This window comes from Gorilla gorilla, chromosome 9, assembly GCF_029281585.2.
Source record: "Gorilla gorilla gorilla isolate KB3781 chromosome 9, NHGRI_mGorGor1-v2.1_pri, whole genome shotgun sequence".
Lineage (NCBI taxonomy): Eukaryota > Metazoa > Chordata > Mammalia > Primates > Hominidae > Gorilla > Gorilla gorilla.
The window spans coordinates 18,516,111-18,539,638 of record NC_073233.2 but is presented as its reverse complement, the minus strand read 5'-3'; the positions used below and the strand labels follow the sequence as shown (position 1 = coordinate 18,539,638).

At 46.7% G+C, this 23,528-nt stretch overlaps 1 long non-coding RNA gene across 1 annotated transcript; it reads left to right on the top strand.

The window, feature by feature from the left end:
• The first annotated feature begins 38 nt into the window (after nt 1-38).
• Nucleotides 39-18,328, top strand: LOC129525504 (uncharacterized). Its single transcript, XR_008669855.1, has 3 exons — nt 39-272; nt 6,068-6,155; nt 18,134-18,328. It is a non-coding gene; the product is annotated as an uncharacterized lncRNA (long non-coding RNA).
• Nucleotides 18,329-23,528: the final 5,200 nt, after the last annotated feature.

Sequence of the window (23,528 nt, the reverse complement as noted above, 5' to 3'; positions counted from 1 at the left end):
TTCTCTACTCTACTTACCATGTGATCCTACTCTCAGCCCTTTGGTGTTTACCAGGTATTGTCCTACCTGGCAGCTCTCTTAGCTCTCTCTTCAGAATTCAATCAACTTCCTGTAGATGAACTTTCCAGCAAAAGCTGTTCCTGCCCAGTTTGCAAGGCCCAGTCAGCTTGTACTCTCAGAGGGCCAGCACTCCACTCTGATGGAAATCTGCCTGTGATGCCAGCCTGGGGAGTGCCCTTCACACGTGATCTCATCTAAGCCTGGCTTGACAGGTATGTATTGTATCATCATCCCATTTCACAGATGTGGAAACTGAGACCAGTGAGGTAAAGCAACTGGTCAACATCACATGGTTAGTAAGTATCAGAGTCCGGATTTGAGCCAGATCTGGTTCCAGAATCTACATGCCTAAACACTATGTGCTGGGGCCTCTACAGCACTGCCCATGCCTCTAGGGTACTTGACAGGTCAAGTCTAACCCTGAAAGAGCTGCTGTAGGCCTGACCCACTCCCAGTCTGTCCAAACAGTCTGTCAAGCTCAGGCCAGGGCACTGTAAGGGAGAGGAGACTCCAATGGCCTGGCCCTACCTTATTTAGAAGAGTGATATGGAAAAGCGAAGGCAGTGAGGAGCTTCAGGAAGCAGTGTTACATCTGTCCCCACCTTGACTGCACTGGACATAAAGCCTCTTGCTATTGGCCTGGACCTGAGACACCCATGTTGTGGATGGAGATGGAGACAGAGTCATTCATTCATTTAAGAAACCCTACTGCGAACCAAATGTGGTTCCTGCACTCATGTAACTTATAATGCAACAGATGAATAATCAGAAGTACACAATGCTGTCCAGACATGGTGGCTCAGGCCTGTAATCCCAGCACTTGGGAGGCTGAGGTGGGCAGATCACCTGAGGTCAGGAGTTCAAGACCAGCCTGGCCAATATGGTGAAACCCCGTTTCTACTAAAAAACACAAAAAATGATCTGGGCATCATGGCACATGCCTATAATCCCAGCTACTCAGGGGGCTGAGGCAGGAGAATTGCTCGTACAGTGAGACTCCCATCTCAAAAAAAAAAAAAAAAAAAGGAAGAAGAGGAAGAAGAAGAAGACCACAATGCTTTGGGAGCTGTATTCTTTATTACTCTTTTTTTTTTTTTTTTTTTTTTACAGTTTTATCACCTTACCAATAGCACAACATTCTCCCTTCAGATTAAAACAAGCTTAATGCTATTTCAGGAGCACTGTGGGCCAACCAAGTTTAACAAAGATAGCATTGCTCAGCACAGAAGTTCAAGCAACTTAAAAATTCGAACTTACCAGTGCATTCCCAGAACCTCTGCCTCCTCTCCCCTACCCTACTCCCAATCTTTTTAACTCAGGGGGCTCAGATAAGAAAGACTCTTGCTAGGTGGGTGCATCTGAGGGCTGAGAGGTGAGTTTTTCCTTGGACGCAGGGCAACCTGGGAACTGAGAAGGGTTAACTGCATGGAGGGAGATAAACCTGGGGACTTCTTGAGCCAGTGACCAGAGCCACTCACCACCTCACACAAGCCACCCTTGCTGACCATCTTCCTGGAGAGTGAAGAGGAATGGGTTAAGGATGTCACAACTCACCTTCCTCTGGACTAAGCAGTCACTATGGGACGTCCTGCTGGGCTGTGACTATGTCTAGGAATTATACAACTCAGCTCTTCAAATGAAAGATCTAAAGTTAGGGCAAACTTTAGAGGAATATTTATCTAATCCCTTACCTAGCAGATGAAAGAAAAGAAGAGGCCAGGCATGGTGGCTCATGCCTGTAATCCCAGCACTTTGGAAAGCTGAGGTGGGTGGATCACTTGAGGTCAGGAGTTCAAGACCAGCACGGCCAACATGGTGAAACTCTGTCTCTACCATAAATATAAAAATTAGCTGGGTGTGGTGGCACACACCTGTAATCCCAGTTACTTGGGAGGCTGAGGCCAGAGAATTCTTGAACCCAGGAGGTAGAGGTTACAGTGAACCGAGATCACACCACTGCACTCCAACCTGGGCGACAGAGCAAGACTCTGTCTCAAAAATAGAAAAAAGAAAGAGAGAGAGAAAAAAAAGAAGAAGGAAGGGAGGGAGGGAGAGAAGGAGGGAAGGAGGGAGGGAAGAAAGAATAAGGAAGAAAGGAAGAGAAAGAAAAGGAGGCCGGGTACAGTGGCTCATGCCTGTAATCCCAACAGTTTGGGAGGCCGAAGCAGGTGGATCACCTGAGGCTAGGAGTTTGAGACCAGCCTGGCCAACATGGTGAAACCCCCATCTCTACTAAAAATACAAAAATTAGCTGGGCATTGTGGTGTGCACCTGTAATCCCAGCTACTCAGGAGGCTGAGGCAGGAGAATCACTTGAATCCGGGAGGTGGAAGTTGCAGTGAGCCGAGATCGCACCACTGCACTCCAGCCTGGGCGACAAGAGCGAAACTCCATCTCAACAACAACAACAACAAAAAAAAAAAGAAAAGAAAGAAAAGAAAAGGAAAGAAATGGAGGCCCAGAGACAGAAGGATGCTTCTGATGGTCACAGAGCGAGTGAATAAGTGTGTTCCAGGCATGCAATGTCCCTTTCTCACTCTTAGCATGACAGACAAACTAACTCAATCTCTTTATGCAGCAGGCTCAATAGTCTATATTTAATAGCCACCTCTTCCCCAGGCCACTTTTCCAGGATGCTGCTTGTGGAGGTTGTCTGGGAGATGCAGATGGCCACTTAGCATGAGAGGGAGGAAGAGAAGGAAGGCCCAGATTCATCCCTAAATATAGCTTCATCTCAGACGGAAGCAATGGCCTCCACAGCACTATGCATGCCTCCCCCTGAAAGAACCCAGCTGGTGCTCGCGGGCATCATCGGTTATCCACCTGATGGTGTTCAGAGGACTGTGGGGGTGGCAGTTCTGGCTTCCTTTTATTTCCAGCCTAGCAATATGCTTGAAGAGAGGTCAGAGTTGAACTAAGTGGACTCCTGATGAGAGATTTTCTGTAATGAAGCCAGGGTGCCCCTCAAGATGTTTGAATGGCAGAGAAGACAGTCGCACCGGGCTCTGGATCTCTTCCTGAAGGCCATAGATTCCAGAGAAGGGCAAAACAGTGAGTGTGGTTCTCATTGGCTTCCTCCCCAAGCTGCTATCAAAGTGCTTTGGTCTTTCGGAAGGAAGAGGAAGGCTGGTATCTAGACAGAGTCCAGTGACCTGGTTAAATGATGAGAAAGGGCTGATTGGCCCTGGGCACCTTGGGAGCTGTGCTTGGAGGACTTTCTAAGCCAGGAAGTGGAAACATTTGTATCTCCCACAGACAGACTCAGCAGTATGTGAGAAGCAAGATCCCTGGGGCCTTGTTCAAGCTCTTCATCATCTTCATAGACCTCAGAACAAACCGCTTGTTCATGGATAAAACATCTAAAAGTTTTCAAGGTCACTAAAAACTCATCAGGCCTACCACGCTTTAAGTGGCTTTTCCAGAGGTGGTTTAGAGAAAAATGGCACCTGTCTGGGACCTGCTGAAGTCAGTAATGCCCTCGGAGGCACCCCAGCACTTTGGGGAATGTGTGCACGTTGCCAGCAATGGTGAGAAAGTCAGTGCTGGAGAGCAAAGAGCTGTGGCTGCAGGCAGGAGGTGACATCCCAGCCAGATGTAGCAACCAGAGCAAACAGAGATGGAGTGGGTGTGCAGAAGAGAGGGGAAGAAACATAGGGTCATGTAAGTAGTCTAGCCTTAGCCCCAGATAGGCTGGGGATTCACAGACAATTGTGAATTCCAGGGGCATAACATAATTCTGACCTCTAGAGATCAAACGATGCCACAAAACCCAGAGCACCCTCATGGCAGGCTGGGCCACACCTGCAGCCTGGGCAGATTCCTGTCCACATAAACCCGAAGCCCATTCCAGAACTGCTGTAACTGATGGATCTTGGGAGACAGCTTTCAACTTGTACTTCCAAACCCTTCCCAGAACAGCTGGCTAGAGGCAAGGACAGGAATATTCTTCTCTGTTCTAGTCCAAGGAGGGAACTCAATCAAGTTCATCTGTCTATCCACCCATCATGTGTCCACCCCAGAAATATGTACAGTGCAGTTAGGCTGGAGGTGTCATAGCCAAGCCATTAATAGCACAGACTCTGAAGTCAAGATGACTGGGTTTGAATCCCAGTTCTGCCACTTATTAACTGTGTGACCTTGAGCAAGGGACTTAACCTCCTTGTGCAGCAGGTAGTAGGGGAATAGTAATGGGGAGATGCATGCTAGAACAGTGCCAGGCACATAATAAATCATATGTAAGGGTTTGTGAGTAAATATACTTGGTGATGATACCACTAAGGGTATAGAGAACTAGAGTCTATAGGAGGCATCAATTCTGTAAGCAACTCCTGGTCAGGGACTTGCCTAGTCCCCAGCCTCAGACTTGTGTGTATGTTATAAAGGCAGGTACTATTTTCATCCACTCCTTAGAGATGAGAAAATGGGATTTTGGAGAAGTGAAACCACTGGCCCAGAGTCTCCTAGGGGCCAGCATCTGGCAAAATGTATCGAATTGGTGGGCTTCCAAGCCCGTGCTCTTTACAATTCCCAATACTGCCTCCCCAGATCTATCTGGGGTGCTGGGGGACAGCGAGGAGGCTGAGGGGAGTGGGAAGACTTCACAGAGGTGGCATCCCTTCCACTGAGCCTTGAGAGATGAGTGGCAGGCACATGGGAGGGAGTATGGTGAGTGCTCAGGACAGGTAGCAACTGAAACACGGAATCAGGGATGAGGGGCAGAGCCAGGAACTGCAAGAGATTCCTTCCTTCATTCATTGAGCAGATGCTGACTGAGTGCCTGCCACCTTCCATGCACTATTCTTAGTGGAGGGGATGCAGCAGGGAATAAAACATGAAAGTAATCCAAGATGAAGCTAGAGAGGTGGCAAGAACCACACAGGGGACTGTGGAAGCTAGTTGTTGTATGTGGAGGAGGGAATTAACTGGCCAGCTCCTCCATTCCTCCTTGTTTTGGTAACATCCCTGCCCTCCTGGCTACAGAACTGGACACAGTTCCCAGGCCTGGTGAACCATCAAGCCCCGATGGTGATCAGTCCAACAGCCAAGCGCCTGGTCCAAGCAGAATTCTTTAAGACCAGTGTGTAGATACACAGTGAGAGAGGCTCTCTTTCCATGAAACTTAGGGCTACCAAGAATTGTGTGCCAGGTGCAATGGAGGAAACCTGACCACAAGAAGAGAAAGAGAGAAAGAAACTCCTACAACTGAAGACTGCAGGGGTGAAAGCTCCAACCACCTTACTCTGCAGTTGTCTCAGCTCTGCCCTCCTCTCTGTCAGCTTCTCTTCAGACTGGTTTTCCTTATGGTAGCAAGTGTCATTGCTGTCATTGCCACACGCTTCCTTATCCAAAAGAATATTTCTGGCCCAGCATTCCCAGCATGGTCCTGAGCTTCATCGGATTGGAGTGGGTCACATGCCCAGTTGAACTGGTGCCATAGCCAGAGGAATGGAATGTGCTGATTGTCCATGCCAGTCAAGGCCCCCTCCTAGAGCTGGGGTGGACTCAGCTTCCCTGAGACACCTGGGCTGCATGGGAGAGGGGGAACACCTGAGTGAACACTGAGAGCAGTTAGGAAGGGACATATGTCAGGTAGATCTAGCACAGGCAGTTGATTTCCATATATGCCACTGGCTTTCTAATGCAAACATCTCGGACTCTGCCTGAGGGTTCTCCCCTAGCCTCAGCAGTAAGCTCAGCCAATGCACAGGGCAGACCAGAAATACAGGTGATTTAACACCACAGGGAGCAACCTTCGACACAGTGTGGGCAAGGGTTTGTGGATATATACCCCCAATTTCTCACCCCTCCGGGTAGGACATCTTAAAGGTGAGTTCTCTATCTCTAGCTCTGTCTCAGAGAGCCCCAGCAGGACTGGGCTCCAGGTCTCACAGCAGTAACCTGTATTGGCTTCCTCCTGCCACTTCTCCATCACACTTCCCCGGTCCCTTACTGGTGCTTCCTGGGGTTACTTCCCAATAAACTGCTGACATTCAGACTCTTATCCCAGGGTCGGCTTTTGAAGGAACCCACTTGAAGACAGGAGCAACTCATCTGCGCCCGTGACTTTAAAACTCTTCAGGAGGCTCCTCCGTGTGGTATGCAACATTGTAACCTCAATGCACGTTGCTTAAACAGCACCCAGCAGGTGGGAGGTGTCAGGAAATGTTTGTTGAAAGAATAAAAGGAAACTATTTAAAAACAAACAAAAAATAGACTAGACAAGTGCTTGTACCACCCAGCAACTATTTCACTAATGAGCCTGAGCCCTAGTTATAGACCTGGGCCCATATGAAATTTCAGAGGAATTTATACTTTTTACCTCTGGGAAAGTTACATCATCCTGACCTCCTCCCCTATTATCCCCTCCCCACCCCTACTTTCACACATCAGCCCTCACATTAAGCTGCTCTCTAAGTGCAGTACATTTTGTAGTGGATTAATACTTTTAAATGAAAATTAAATTCCTACCTACTTTTCTCTTAAAAGCTTTCTCCTAGGAACAGCTTAGATGCCAAGAGACAACCTAGGGCAGCACTAGCTCTGATTGGTTCAGAAGGGGTGTTCTCCTCCTTTTCAGGTGAACGAGGTCCACAGGGGCATTCCAAGCATTACTGTGATGGAACCAAGTTCCCAAATAGGAAAGTCCAAAGCAGCTTCACTGTTCAAATTCCCTTGAAAAGAATTCAGCCTCCAACAACCTGGATTCCAACATATGTGCTCCCTAATGGTGTGAATTGGAGCAAGCCAGTAGATGGAGATAATAACCCTGTGTTTGTAAGATCAGAGCATAGATCAAATAAGATGGCATATGTAAAGGCTCTCAATTAATGTTAGTTGCCTTCCCTCCTATTTATAAGTGTGGTGGCTTTGTATTATAACAACTTGCTAAGCTAGACCTGTTTTCCAGAATTTCCTTTCCTGGATGGTTCTGAATTAGGACTGGCCATAAGGGATATTTGCATGAGATCAGGAAGGATTTTTTTCTTTTTTTTTTTTTGAGACTCCATCTCACTCTGGTGCCCAGGCTGGAGTGCAGTGGTGCGATCTCAGCTCACTGCAACCTCTGCCTCCCAGGTTCAAGTGATACTCCTGCCTCAGCCTTCTGAGTAGTTGGGATTACAGGCATGCGCCACTGCAGCCAGCTAATTTTTGTATTTTTAGTAGAGACAGGGTTTCACCATGTTGGCCAGGCTGGTCTCAAACTCCCTACCTCAGGTGATCCACCTGTCTCAGCCTCCCAGAGTGCTGGGATTACAGGCATGAGCCACCGTGCCCAGCCGTAGGAAGCAATCGTTGTGCCAGATCAGCACAGGTCACCAGGCAACACTGCCACTCATGTGTTGCTGGCATGGGGCAGTTGCCAGGCTTCCAGCTCCTGCAGCTCCCGCAGATTCTCCTCCTTCAGCTTTGCTGAATCTAGGGCCAGGTGCAGGTTCACTTATTTGGTGAAAGGTGCAACCTTCTTCTAAGGGTCACCACATCGTCCAAGTTAGAGGTGATGAGAAATAGACATGAATTCCACCTTCTCCTCAAGGGATCCATTTGTCCAAGTTTCAGCTGGCTCTTGATTTGCCCCTCTTCACATCAGGTTTTCTTCTCACCTGATGACCCTGTGGATCTACAGCAATTCAAGTCCACAAGTAAACACTGAGGCAACAGCTTTCTGCAATCTCTTTGTCAGCTACCACAATTATGTGAACTCTAATCCCTATAGTAATTCCCTCTTCTACATATTAATGGTCTTGCTTCCCTGATCAAACCTTAACTGATACAATAGGTAAATAGAAACTGCCGTTTTTCAGGCACCTACAATGGGCCCATATATTACCTTATTTATCTTCACAACATCCATATAGCAGGCTGAGATTTTTAACCCCATTCTACACTTGGGGAAACCAAAGACCAGGGTGGTGAAGTCATAGTAACAGGCAGAACTAGCATTCAAACCCTGATCTGTCCATCTCCTGAGCCTCAGCTCTTGTCACTTAGTCACTCTGAAACTTATCACAAGCACATATCTCATTAGCAGTAAAACTACTGCAAATGTGATATATACTTATTAGAAATAGGAAAAACTTTTAGATATATCCAAAGACATTGCCAAAGAAGTGGCAAAAACAAAAAAAAGGAGGCCATCCCCCCCACAAAAGATATTAAAACACAGATGAAAGGAAATGAATTGTAGACTTGCTGGTCATCAGGTAAGTGGCAGATTGGGCAACCTGGTTTAGGCAATATCTCAAGTGCAGGGGTCTGGTCCTTCTGTATAAGGGCAAGGCTGAAAAGAAATTTGACTTCTGGCAGAAATGCAATAGTTGTTTCCCTGTACAGTTTACCACTCAGCATTCTTCCCGCTGGCCAACAATCTCTGACAGTCCAACTGGGAGAAAATCAAAGAAGCCATTGAGTGAAGGCTGTGCTGGGTCTGTGCCCGAGAGTCACAGGATCCCAGAACAAAGTGGGAAGGCACGAGCCACAGCGGCCTTCTAAGAATGCCTGAGCGGCCAGCCCTCGAGGTTTTCTATTTCCCTAAGGACCAAGGGAAGCATCTTAGAACAAGGCTATATAGCTGCTCTGTTGACAGCAGAGAGCAAAGCATATTTATGTTGCATGGCTCACTGTGGGCAGAGGAGGGGGAATGGGAACTGGAAGAGGGGCAGAGGGAGGACCAGGAAAGAGATGGCATGAAACATCACCCTATGTATCCAGCCTGTCTGTCCATTCCTCCCCCATCCCTCCTGATCTTGGCTTCAGGCTTAGTGCTACCCTTGTAAAAGGCCCTCCCTGTTCCTTTCCACCCAGTGAGAAGACTGTACTACAGGTCACCACCTTGGGAAGTCTTCCTTATTGCCCCAGTTCATGCTCCTTCCACATTCTGCAAACAGACTCACCCATGTCCCCGTGAAGTTTCGCATCCTCGCTAGTGGTTGCTTACATGCCTATGACATCTCCTTCAGAGAAGCGCCCTACCTCTAACATCTTTTCCTCCATGTATTAAAAATAGGCTTTATCTTTTTTATAATCAAAGCTGTGCCCAATCAAAAAGGTCAATCAAAAGGAATAATGTAAAAATAAAAAAAGACATTCTCATTATCCAGGGACTGGGGCCATTACACCTTGGAGAATATAGATCAATTCACATTATCAACATACGTACTTATGAAATCTTGTAGCTGTAGAGGCCAGACGAGAGGGTTAAGGGTTTGGGCGTTGCAGTTAAACCAGCTTGGGGTGGAATCTCAAATCTAGCTGTATGACCTTGGATAAGTGAGTCTCTCTGATTCTCAGCTTCCTCTTTCATCAAATAGGGGTAGTGAAGTTGTTATAAAGTTGTCATAAAGTTGGCCAGGTGCGGTGGCCCACACCTGGAATCCCAGCACTTTAGGAGGCCAAGGTGGGCAGATTATTTGAGGCCAGGAGTTCAAGACCAGCCTGGCCAACATGGTGAAACCATCTCTACTAAAAACACAAAAATTAGCCAGGTGTGGTGGCACACACCTATAATTCCAGCTTCTCGGGAGGCTGAGGCATGAGAATCTCTTGAACCTGGGAGGCAGAGGTTGCAGTGAGCTGAGATGATGCCACTGAACTCCAGCCTGGGTAACAGAGCAAGACCCTGTCTCAAAATAAAATAAAATAAAATTCAAAGTAAATTCACAGTGTTGTACAACCACCACTATCTGGTTCCAGAACATTTTTCTTTCTTATATGGGAGCCGCTTCACACATAGTTTCAGAACATTTTTATCACCCCAAAAGGAAACCCACGCCCATTAAACAGTCACTCCACTCCCCCTTCCTCATAGTCCCCAGCAACTGCTAATCTGCTTTCTGTCTCTATGGAAAAATCACTGTCTTTTATCTTCAGACTTTCTCTCTCCTTTAGTTTTTCCTGCAGCATTAATTGTAGCCAAACTTCTCTCATCAAACTGAACTTTAAAAAGGAAACAAATCACAAAAAGAATGAAAAAAGATGTGGCACATCTACTTGAGCCACTGGCCATGTCTCTTACCATCAAACTTCTTTAAGAGTGATCCATCCATGCTTTTTCTGTCTGCATCCTCCAGTTTCACTCACCCTAAACCCTATAAGCTGGCTCTTGTTAGGATGCCAGAGCCCTCCTAGTGGTCAAATCCCTGTTATAGAGCCAAAAATACTTTTGGCTTTTAACTTCCTTAATTTCTTTGCATCACAGGACACAGTTGACCACCCCTCTTTGAAACTCTCTCTTCCTTTTTCTTTTTTTTTTTTTGAGACAATGTCTCACTCTGTCACCCAGGCTGGAGTGGCACAATCTCAGCTCACTGAGGCAACCTCTGCCTCCCCAACTCAGGAGATCCTCCTACCTCAGCCTCCCAGGTAGCTGGGGCTACAGGCATGCACCACCACACCTATTTTTTTTCTTGATTTGTAGAGATGTGGTTTTGCCATGTTGCCCAGGCTGGTCTTGAACTCCAGAGCTCAAGTGATCCTCCTGCCTTTTCATTCCCAAGTATTGGGATTACAGGTGTGAGCCACTGTGCCCAGCCATCTTCCTTTGTTTCCCAAACACCACTGCTCCACCTCAATTTTCCATGCCCTAAGAGCTTCTCTTCCTGCTCTTCTCCCTCGATGTCTCTCCTTGAGTGACCACGTTCCTCACCCCTGTCTCAGCTATCATATGGGCACTGGAATTCCAGCTGTCTCCCAAATTCCAAATTCATGTTCATCTGCCCTTGGATGTTGCTCCCTGGATGCCTTCAACACATCTCAAAGTCAGCATGTCCAAAGTGCATTGTCCAAAACCCTCTTAATGATCTATATTCCAAATCTCACTGATGGTATCACCATCCACCCCATTTCCCGAACTGGAATTCTTAGTGGTTCTTTTGTGGTTCTGTGGTTTCTCTCTTTGTCTAAATCTTCTTTTCCAGTTGGTTAACAAATCCTTTAAATTACAGTTCAGACACATCTCTTGAATCCCCTCCCCACTATTCATCCCTATTTTTGCTGTCTTAGTTTAGGTTCCCAATATCTCTCCTCTGAACAACTACAATTACCTTTTTAAAAGAGACTGAGTCGCATTCTGTCACCCAGGCTGGAGTGCGTGGTGCGATCATAGCTCAATGCAGCTTCAAACTCCTGGGGCTTAAGTGATCCTCCCACCTCAGCCTCCTGAGTAGCTAGGACTACAGGCATGAACCACCACATCCAGCTAATTTCTCTCTCTCTCTTTTTTTTTTTTTTTTTTTAAATACATAGGGTCTCGAACTCCTGGGCTCAGGTCACACTCAGATTGCTCCTTCCTACTTTGCTCTCCCTAGCCTTTTCAAGCAAACCTCCATTTTAGCATTTGTCACAGTATGGTCATTTACCTGTCTCCTATCCTCTTGCCTTGGCATGCAAAGCACTGGGATTACAGGTGTGAGCCACTGTACGCCGCCTATACACCTTTTTTAAAAATTCATGACCAGGCTCATGCCTGTAATCCCAGCACTTTGGGGCCGAGGCAGGAGGATGGCTTCAGCCCAGGAATTCAAGATCAGCCTGGCCAACATAGCAAAATGCCATCTCTATTAAAAATACAAAAAAATTAGATGGGCGTGGTAGTGCACGCCTGTAGTCCCAGCTACTCTGCAGGCTGAGGCATGAGAATCGCTTCAACCTGCAAGGCAGAGGTAACAGCGAGCTGAGATCTCGCCACTGCACTCCAGCCTGGGTGACAGAACGAGACTGTGTCTTAAAAAAAAAAAAAAAGAAAAAAAGTTACATGTTTTTTCCATAACTGGCAGAGTGGCATCTTAAAATACAAAAGTCATGTTATCATTCTCCTACTTAAATACCTCTACCTCCTACAAAATACAGCAACTCTCCTCTGTCTAGCCCTGACTACCTCCTCACCCTCATCTCCCTGCAGGATCTGTTACAAATCCTCCATTCTCTACCACGGCCTTCTAGATGAGACTGCCTCCAATTTCTGGCCCCAGAGGTGGGACACATGACTAGATTAAGCCATCAGCAGTCTCCACCTCTGTGGCCCCAGTCATTGGCTCAGGCCCAAACCAGAGCCAATGAAATGCAATGCTGGGTTTTTGAGATATAAGAACCTCAGACCTCTTCTTTGCACTGGATGTGAGGGAAGCAGGAACAGATTGGAACTGCTGCATCTTGCAACCAATGGGAGACTTAGAATGCAACCATCACTGGGAAAAAAGGAAAACATTATCCTGGTGACATCTTTTGAGACCTGGATCAAACCCTTTCAAGAACCATATAGCCTTTGACCATCTTTTAAAAATCTAATGTAAGCCAATACACAACTCCCCTCCTTTATGGTAGATGCATCGGTTCACGGTAGACGCAACTGGCAGTGATAACTTAAGCATACCCTGAGAATGACCCTGTGTAACAGACACACCTGAATGTGTGTTTGGAGTTCTGAGCTAAGGAATCCCAGAGTGGCCAACCCGGAGACTCATTCCTTATCTATGAGGAACATCTGAGCGCCCCCAGCCCAGCCACAATTCCATAGATGGGATCCAGGCCCTTTTGAGGGGTTAAATGAAGTTTGTCAAGTGGAGGTTGTTAGGGGGAGGGTGTTAAGTGAAAATGCTATGTAAACTGCATGGTTTTGCAGCAGTGTGGTTCTTCTGCCCAGTCCGCCACCACTGGACTCTCTCCCCTGTTTGTGAGCCCCAGTAAAACCCTATGTCTCGTTTGCTGGCTCTGGGTCTCTTCTTCAGCCCCTTGAGGCTGGTGCCATCTCTCTGGGAGTTGATAGGGGTTTGGCACAACACCTTACCCACTTCATTTTCTCTTCTTAAGATAGTTTAAGCTAGGCTTTGTGTTGTTACAAACCAAACTCCCTCCTCATTACCCTTGAAGCCAGTGTTTCCCAAATGTTGCTGAACATTAGAATCACCTGAAGAGCTTTTAAATCCAACCGCCATGTCAATTAAGTCATAATATCTTGGGGTGGGAGGCAGGAATTGGTAGTTTTGAAAGATCTCAGGTGATTCCAGTGCATGGTGAAATTCGGGAACCACCGCTATGAGCAAAGTGAGCTGCTTCCTCTGGGCTTCCCTAGCCCCCTAGCACCGATTTACCAGAGCTCTTCTTACGCTATATTGCAGGCCTGCCTCCCATTTTGGACTCTGAGCATGTCAACAGCAGACTCATGTCTTTCTCTTGTCTTGCACATGGTAGGCCTCCAGTAAGTGTTAAATAATGAAGAAATGAATGAATCAATAAATGAGACAGGTCCATGCAATGTTCTTGTATATTTTTTCATTCAAGGTATCTCGTAATGGGCATAAGGCGGGGAAAAAGGTCTAAGAGCGTACCTTTGCCCAAATCCTGGTGATCCAGGACAAATACTTTGCTGTTCAGTGCCTCCTTGTCCTCATCCATAAAATGTAAATAACAATAGCACTTACATCACAGTGATGTTGTCAGGCTTCCGTAAGTCAATACATGTAAAATTCTTAGAACGTTGTTTGCTATGTAGCAAGCAACGAGATGGTAGAGACTGAGTATAGATGGTTCCTTGCAGAATCGCTTATGACTGGAAGGTGCACACAGTGGGGGAAGAAGCAGAATAAAGAGTAGTTTGTAGTACTTTCATTTTTAGGCTGCAAGCCTTGAGCATGTTTAGAAGCTAAAAGGAAGAGCTAAGTGAAAGGGGGAAACTGAGGTGTGGAGAGAAGCAGATTCAATACCCAATAGAGCCAGATCTGCAGTAGATGGGGAGATGGGTCTGGGGAAGAGGGGACAGGACGAACCAAGGACCAGAGGGGTGTGGAAGCCTCAAGACAAGAGGAATCACAGAGAAGACAGATGCACAATATTCACACCTGTGTGTGCTCCGGGAGTTGCTTTGCTTCTCGTGCAGTTTGTTAAATTAGGTGAATTTCATTCAGGTGGCTGGAAGTTTACTGCACTGGGGTGGAGAACCAATTACTGCTTGCTGGCAGAACAAAAGACTTGTAAAGTTCTGCTGGACTTGCCCTGCCCACAGTGGCGACAGCACACAATCAGGTGCTTTCGGAGCCACCTGAATAGAACCTGTTATTTGGACCCAGGCCAGGTGAAGGCCTTACTGTTTCATATTATTCATCACAGAGCATTTCGATCTATTTTAAAGGAACTCTTTTCCTGCCTGAGGAGAGAGGAAAACACTTCTCTATGAAGACCACAACTTTATAACAAGAATCGTTGTCATGGAACTTTACCTGCGGAGTGTTTGTTATTCAGAGCTTATTGTGCTTATAAGTTTGTCAGCAGAATGGTTAGAGGTCTCTTTACTATTTTAGATAGTAAGTTTCTAGCCAAGAATGTCCTTGAACACTCCTCCACCCGTCCCAGCTCTGTCTCCTTATCTGTAAAAGAAGGGCATGGGCCTGCGGGCCTGCCTGCTTCCTTCCTCCCTCCCTTTCATCAACATGTGTGTGAGCTCCTATCATAAGAGGGAACAATGTAGGTACTCTGCAGAGATAAACAAAACCTGATTCAGCGCTTGTCCCTCCATAAGAGAATTAGCAGTTTTGCAGGGAAATTATAAGCAGTCACTCTGTTGTAGCTGAGTTTTTCTTTTTCTTTTCTTTTTTTCTTATTTATTTATTTTTTTGAGACAGAGTTTTGCTCTTTCACCCAGGCTGGAGTGCAGGGGTGTGACCTCAGCTCACTGCAACCTCTGTCTCCTGAGTTTAAGCGATTCTCCTGCCTCACCCTCCCGAGTAGCTGGGACTGCAGGTGCCTGCCACCACACCTGGCTGATTTTTGTGTGTGTATATATATATATATATATAAAAAATACATATTATATTAATATTATATATAATATATTATATATCTATAATACATTATATTAATATATTATATATCTATAATACATTAATATATTATATATCTATAATACATTATATTAATATATTATAGATCTATAATACATTAATATATTATATATCTATAATACATTAATATATTATAGATCTATAATACATTATATTAATATATTATAGATCTATAATACATTACATTAATATATTATAGATCTATAATACATTATATTAATATATTATAGATCTATAATATATTATATATCTATATTATATTAATATATTATAGATCTATAATATATTATATTAATATATTATAGATCTATAATATATTATATTAATATATTATATATATAGAGAGAGAGAGAGAGTTTTTTTGTTTGTTTGTTTGTTTGTTTTAGTAGAGACAGGGTTTCACCATGTTGGCCAGGCTGGTCCTAAACACCTGACCTTGTGATCCGCCCGCCTCGGCCTCCCAAAATGCTGGGATCACAGGTGTGAACCACCTCACCCAGCTGTAGCTGAGTTTTTCATCACCTCTCATTTAAATCCACTTTCAGTGGATTCCTAGTCGATCGCTCTGACTTCACTCATTTTTCTGCCCACTACCTGCCAGAAGGATCTTTCTGAAGCACTTGTCCAGTGTGAATGCTGCCCTCCAGCCCACAACATGACAGACAGTTCCTTTCTTTGTTTTCTTTACTCACGTGCTGCTCTCCTCATCCTCTGTGTCTAGCAAACTCCTCATCCTTCAAGCCCAATGCCATGCTTTCTCGGTACTCACACTCTCAGCAGAATGGATTGCTCCTTCCTCCTGTGCTGTCTCTAGCCTTTGCAAGCACATCCCCGTTTGAGCATTTGTCACAGTATGATCATTTACCTGCCTCCTATACGGGGGAGGGCCGGCCCTTCATTAGTCTTGGTACCTCAGTGCATGACCCTTAGTGGGTGATGAATTAATGATTGTGAAGTCATTGAGTGTCATATGTGAGAAATAGACAAAAACACCCCTCCTTTTCCCCTCCCAAGCCATAACCAGGCTACTGGGGGAATCCTGCAGACCAGGCACATGGGGGATTTTTTTTTCCCTAATGTTTCATTTTCTTTCTTTCTTTCTTTCTTTTTTTTTTTTGGAGATGAGGTCTCACTATGTTGCCCAGGCTAGTCTTGAACTCCTGACCTCAAGTGTTCCCCCAGCTTCAGCCTCCCAAAATGCTAGGATTACAGGCGTGAGCCACCATGCCCAGCCATGCTAATATTTCAAACATAAGGAAACAAAGTATGACACCGCAAACGCTCATGCGCCGGCCATCCAGCTTTCATGAATCTTCTCCGTTTGCCATATCTGCTTTAAATATTTTCTTCCTTTAAAGGCATAAACATAGTTAATGCACACTCTGTGCCCCACAGGGATCCATTCCCTTTCTCTGGAATTTGGTGTTCATCATTCTAATGCGCGTTTTTACACATTTACTACAAAGGCGTATATTTCTAAACAATGTTTTATACTTTTAAAAATGTTTTTAAACATCTTACCTTCATGAAGACTCCTGTATGTGACATTACAATTTGATTTTCCTGTCAATGTTATCCAGATACATATGAGCGTCTTTCTGTTCCCTGTCTTCTGCTCCATTGTCCGTTTGTCTATTTGTGTGGTGATTCTTTAACATCAGTGCCTTTATAATGGATTTTAATAGGTGGCAGGCTAAGTCTCTCCTCCTTGTTCAAAGTAATTTAAGCTATTCTCTGGCCTCTCTTCCATATGAATTTTAGAATTAGCTTGCAAAGCTTTGTGAAATTCCTTATTGAAGTAGGCATTTCATTCAATGCATATATTACTTTGAGAGGAATCCTCATCTTTATGGTACCGCGTCTTCCCCTCCATGCACCTGGTAAGGCTCTCCAGCTAAGGAGACCTTTTGTGTGGGATGTGGCAGTGCACCCCAGGGCATCATTCCCAAGGCATCCCCAGCAGCAGAACAAAGAGCCTCTGAGAGACCTCTCACTGCGTGTGAGCAGAGCCCAGCCAGCAGGAACCAACTGCCAAAGTGAGGCCAACCCAGAGATGGCAAACAAGCTGAACGCACGATTTCTATCACCTCCAAATTCCACTTGCAGCAGATACTGCTAATCCACCCTAGTGCTCTCTTCCTCCAAACCCAACGCCCTCAGCCTCCTTTCTCACATGGCACTTCAGGCAGTGCCCTAAATAAGTCAGGCACACCAAGTGAAACCTCTGTGCACCCAGCCTAAATCTCACGAAGCAGACAGGCATTTTCTGGGACCCTATGACAACCCAACACTGGTGGCTCTGAGGGGACTTCATGGGCCTGCACGGGGCTCTGAGCCTACCCTGTTCCACAGGCACAAGTGCAGGCACATCAGATGCACACTCTCCTCACCATTTTAAAGATTGCTTCCCCAGGGAGAAACAACTGATTTCAGGCAAACCAATGAGCCGAAAAGGCTGAATGGAGAAATATTTTGCTGGGGGAACTGGTGTTGACTTTTCATTCCAGCCACCAGGCTACTCTGAGTTTTTCAATGTGCAGAAGGCCTTCACAGCTGGTGCCTGAATGCCTGGCGGTAGAAGCTATTTATGTCTCCTTCCACCTCTTTTGGAAACAAATAATTACCATGTATTACAACAAAGATCACTACAGAGGTCTGTTTAGGGATCTCTGCCTTGCTCCCTTCTGTGCCTTTTGTCCCAGCACCCAGTAGACACTTACCATATCCTGATGCAGATTAGAGCTCAGCAATGTTTGATGAGTGTCACGTGTCAAGCCCTGGGTTAAAGGATACTTTGTCCTACTTTGTCTGCACCACGGTGGTGGGTAAAATCTCCATGTTGCAGGTGAGAAACAAAGGCTCAGGGAAATAAAATGACTCCTCCAATCAGGGCTACTTAGCTAGTCAATGACAGGCTTGTGAGCCAAGATCTACCCACCTGTGATGGTGGAATCTAAGTTCAGTGCCACCTGCTCATTGCTGCCTGCTAAGGAAGGGAGGAGAAAAGGGAGGAAGGAAGGAAAGGAAGAGGAGACAGAGGGGCAGGGACAGATCATAGAAGGAAGAGAGGGAAAGGAGGAAGTTGAGAAAGAGGGGAAGGGAGAGAGGAGGGCGTGAGGGAAACTGGTGGTGGTGGAGGCTCCAAACCTGCCTTCCTCTTCTCTCTCCCGGAATCTGTGTCCTGGGGGAGGTCCTATGAATCTGGAAGCCCATTCCAGACTGATCTTGTATTTCCCTTGCAGTAAGAAGAGGAGGAAGAGGAGGAAGCTTAGGAATCCTCTCTGAAGGGGACGTGGTTCTTGGAGGCCTGATTTATATTGGGGAGAATCCTGAAACCAATCACTGAGGGAGCACTACCCTTTATGATGGGGATGGAAAAGCCACAGCAACCCTATGGCCTCTAGTTTTGGAGAGGGACTCAGCTAAAGACCAAAGGAAGCACCAGAAAGAAGAACTGAAGAGTTTAATTTGGTTAAACATAAATAAAAATAAAAACATCTCTTGAATATAGAAACTATCTCTAGAAGTCTGGGTGTTGTGGCTCACACCTGTAATCCCAGCATTTTGGGAGGCTAAGGCAGGTGGGTGACCTGAGCTCAGGAATTTGAGACCAGCCTGGGCAATATGGCAAAACTTCGTCTCTGCCAAAAATACAAAAAATTAGCCGGGTGTGGTGGTATGCACCTGTTGTCGCAGCTACTCGAGAGGCTGAAGTGGGAGAATTGCTTGAGCCTGGGAGGCAGAGGTTGTAGTGAGCCAAGATTGTGCCACTGCACTCCAACCTGGGTGAAAAAAATAAAAGAAAAACTATCTCCAGGGGTGGTGCTCTGGGGAATGTTTTCTCTGTTCAAATGTTCTACCAAGCAGATGTATTACAGTGGATGTGATTGCCTTTAATTTGCTTGATTTGCTGGACATCGTTCAAAGGTCATCCCCAGGTATCAGTGGACAGATAGGAAGGAGAGTGTGTGCACTGAGGGTGTGGCTGTGGGCCCTGCAGGGGAGGCACCACAGGGAGGGGCTGGCACTCCTGTGGGCTCAGACGCTCAGGTGAGTTGCCCATTACATAAGGTGCATTGCTAGGGCATTAGCTCAGCCAGGAAGGAACCACTCTGGACTTGTGACTTCACTTTCCCCCCTCCCTCTCTCCTGTTCCCACCCCCCACCCCGGCTCCTTCTTCTTTTTTTTTTTTTTTAGACGGAGTCTTACTCTGTTGCCTAGGCCGGAGTGCAGTGGCACGATCTCTGCTCACTGCAACCTCCGCCTCCACGAGGTCTCCTTCTGATAACTACTGAAGGAATTCTATGAGGCTATCTCTCCCCCAGGCTCTCTGGGGGAATGGGTTTAATTAAAAACCAGTCCAGTTTGCCCTCAGTAGGAAACAGGGCAGACAGGATGTTGGTGCCAAAGCAAGCCAAAAACCTAGTCAGTATGGGAGGCATCTGCCTTCTTCCTGTCGTAACCCTCTGGGCTCAGCTCTGAGACCTGCCGGGACAGGAGTAGCGGGGGCCTAGGGCCCTCAGGGGGGTTAACATACTGGCTGCTGACCTGGCAGGGGCTCTCAGGCAGGTGGGCAGGGCTCTGACAGGAGGAGTCTCTGGCTTTTGCCAAAGATACTTGTTTTCAGGTGGGTAACAGCATCTGGCTTCTGAAGGAACTTCCTCTTTGAAGCAGGAAGTGGTTTTGGATTCAGGAACAGGGCGTGGTCTAAAAGGAAAAATGATAGGGGAAGTTGGCAAGACCATAGAATCCCAGCTGAATGGAGTTAAGGGGACTTCTTGCTCACTGGAAAACCTGGGGCAGAAGCTCAGTTACCCAGATTGGGCTGGGGAAAGGCTGGAGCTGAGAACAGAGGTGGAGGCCCAAGGCAGGGAGCCTTCTCAGGAACCTTGGGTCATAAACGCAGATCTTTTTTCTTTTTAATTATTTTAAAAATTTTTTAGTTTTACTTTAAGTTCCAGGATACATGTGCAGAATGTGCAGGTTTGCTACATAGGTAAACACGTGCCATGGTGGTTTGCTGCACCCATCAACCCATCACCTAGGTATTAAGCCCAGCGTACATTAGCTATTTGACCTGATGCTCTCCTTCCCCCTGCCCCTGCCACAGGCCCCAGTGTGTGTTGTTCCCCTCCCTGTGTCCATGTGTTCCCATTGTTTGGCTTCCATTTATGAGTAAGAACATGCGATGATCACAGATCTTAACCCTTTCTCTCCCACTGCCCAGATGGGGTTCCCACTACCAGGCCAGGTCTACTTTCAGCAGCTCCTGGGCCTGGGTGAAGCTAAATAAGGCAGTTGAATATCTCTAGCTCCTGTGGGTAGGCCTGGCTGAGGAGAGCAGAAATTGATACCTTTAGTCTCTCCGTGTGAGTAATAAGGTGAGAATCTCAATTTGAACCTGTGAATAATCTAATTTTTTCCTCCACCGCACCTAGTACTGGCGAAGCACTTGGCTTGCATTGCCTGGATCCACTCTCTAATGAAATTAGACAATTGTATTTCCTCATACCCATACTGAAGAATCCTTAGAAAAATGTAAAAGAGGAAACCAAGACGCAGCGAGGTGAAGGGTACAAACTCATTCATACCAGGGCTTTCCCCTCTTCTCGTGGTCCTTGAGGCAGTGATCACTGGTCAGTCACTGCATTCTTTCCTGCTGACCCCAGAGCTGGCAACAAAGCTCAGAAGGGCCCTGCAGGCCTTTCCCCCAGCTGCTCAGTGTTTGCCATTCCCTGTGTGATGAAGTGGTTAGGCAGGGAGGCTGGACAGAAAGCAGTGCTGCAAGGAACATGGAGACCTGGAAAATAAAAATGTCTGTCTGTGTTACTCATTGCTTCAATAATGCTATGCAACTGTGGCAGATTGTATTTCCCAAAGATGGTCCCAACAATATCTCCCATCCTATCTTCTCTTTTGAAATGTGACCTTGCCATTTCCCTATCAAGATGTGACATCTATGTTTCCAAGGGTCGATGCTGTGATTGTTTTGACCAATAGAATAGAAAGAAAGTGATGCCGTGCCAGTGCTGCCACAACTCTTACCTGGCCTAGCAGCATCCTCTTCCTGCCTCGTGGAACCCAGCGCCCCGGTGTGAAAAGCCCTTGCCCATGCAGAGGCCATGTGCAGTCAACAGCCCAGTTGAGTCCAGCATGACAGCTGGCATCCAGTGCCAGCCACCTGGGTGAGCCATCCCAGGCACCCACTCAAGCTGAACCTTTCAGATACCTGCAGCCCTAGCCGACATCTGACTAATCATCTGAAAGCCCCCAGGTGGGAATTGCCCCACGGCGACTAGTCAATGCGTAGAACCTTGGGAGATTGTAATGAATGAGTATATAATACATTGTTTTAAATCACTAAGTTTTGGGGTGGTGTGTTACTCGACAATAAACACTGGAACAGAAATAGACTACCCCCAAAACGTATGCCTTAAAACAACATGTATTATTTCTCATGAGTCTAGTTGCTCATGCATCTCGGGTCTGCTGGCAGGTTGGCTGGAGGATGGCTGGCCTGGGGTGGCCTCTGCTGGGACAACTCGGCTCTGCTCTGTGTGATATTTCATTTCTCATAGGCTAGCCCCAGCTTGTTCTCATGGCAGCAGCACGGGTTTAAGAGAGGGAGAGTAGAAGACACAGGCTTCTTAAGACCTAAGCGTGGAGCTGGCACATTGTCACTTTCAATAAACACTGTTCAAAGCAAATTTCAAGGCCGGCCCATATTCAAAGGGTGGGGAAATGGATTCTGTCTCTTGATGGGAGGAGCTACACAGTCACATTGCAGAGGGTGTGGATTGAGGATGCAGAGGGTGTGGACTGGAAGGGATAGACGATTGTGGCTGTTTTTGCAATCAGTCTATCACAATAACTAATGAGGATATTAAGAAGTTTGCTAGGAGCCGCGTATAGTGGCATGCCTCTGTCATCCCAGCTACTTGGGAGGCTGAGGCAAGAGGATTGCTTGAGCCTAGGAGTTTGAGGCTGCAGTGAGCCATGATCATGCCACTGCACTCCAGCCTAAGTGACAGGAGGATGCTGTCTTTAAAAAAAAAAAAAAAAAGAAGAAGAGGAGGAAGAAGTTAGCTGGGGAGTGTGAATTAAAAGTTCCTCCTCTGTTTTGACTGACATCATTAGTTAAGCCTCCATTGCTCAGGATTACCTTTCACTGTTTTAGCTTTCCAGCCTCTATGGAGAAAGGAAAGACAGAAAGAAACTGTGAGGAGCTGTGTTTGGGTGGCCAGCCAAACTTGCCAAGTGCTCCAGTCCTGCGGCTTTCAACAGTGCGGGGCGACGCCCTGGTGCACTGTGGCAGTTTCTCAGGGCTACCACAAGGGAAATGGTTGAGTGTAAGTGTGAGAAACCCTGAGTCCCCACCTTAACCAGGGCAGTACTCTTCTTTCCTTGTGATTTCCTTTGGAGAAAGGTTATGCAGCTTTAAAAAATAAAAATATTTCAAATCCAGTGAACTAGTCTAACCTCTCAATCTTACAGAAAAGGAACCAGTCTTAGTGAAACGGAGTGTTTTATTCTACATTACTCTGCCACTGAATGTCTTGGCTGGTGTCAGACTCCAGGCTGCTGATGTGCCATCCTACCTGAGCTCATTCTCCTGCCTGACTCACCCCTCCCCTCACTGGGTTCGAGAGACAGCAGATTGCTGAAGCCCAGAGAACAGGAGAGAACTGAGGAACATCAGAAGGGATGTCCCTGACCTGTCACTGCTCCAGTTCTCTACTTTCCCACCATGGTCCATAGTCCTTGAATCCTGAGCCTCAGCCACCACCCTTCCGCACATACACACCCTTACGTGATGATCCTGACAAGGCTTGGTCCCCAGAACCACAGACAATTCCAGGCATCATATTGGCAGGCAGGCTGAGCTGGCTGGTCAACCCCAGGGTGGAGCAGGGCACACTTGGGGGAGCTGATCCTGCAAGGGCAGATGGAGCTCCATCTGGGAGAAAAGCTCATTTCCCAAGAGAAAGCTTGGTCTTGCTTGGAGCCTGTGATCTCCTTGTTCTCCTCCCAGTTTGTTAATTCCATTTCTTCCCAAGTTCATTTTTTTAGGACATGGGCTATTTATAGCTCCTCCTAAGTCCTTTCCAGTCTGTTTCCTGTTCAAGTATACTGCATTAGTCACCAGAAAGTGTCTCAAGCAATCTCTGTGTCCCTGCCTGATCCCGGCCACAGGGAACACGGGGATGCTGGTCAGACTCAGGGCGGATCCCCTTGGAGAGATGGGAAGCAGGAGGCAGGAGGCTGGCTAAGGGGGCTCATGGGGGCAGAGGGAGCATCTCTTATTCCCCATCCTTTGTGGCATCAAGCCCTGAGTCCTTCCTGGAGTTTATCTAGTCCTTGGAGACACAGAAACTGCAGGGGCACCTCCATTTGGCTGCATATTTTTGCCATTACTTGATGACCTATTTGCATGCAGCTCCTTGTAGAGAATTTCCTCTCAAGCCATATAGGGTGATTTCATTGCACCACATGAAGCTTTTATTTGCAGTCAGTGATCAAGGCTCCTTCCTGACTTCCTCCTGCCAGTCCCACATCCCTCCTGTCCACTGTGACCTGCCTAGGCTGCTCTGAGCTCCCTGCAAGCTTGGTTCTCTCCAAGTGTGGTTGCTCCAGGA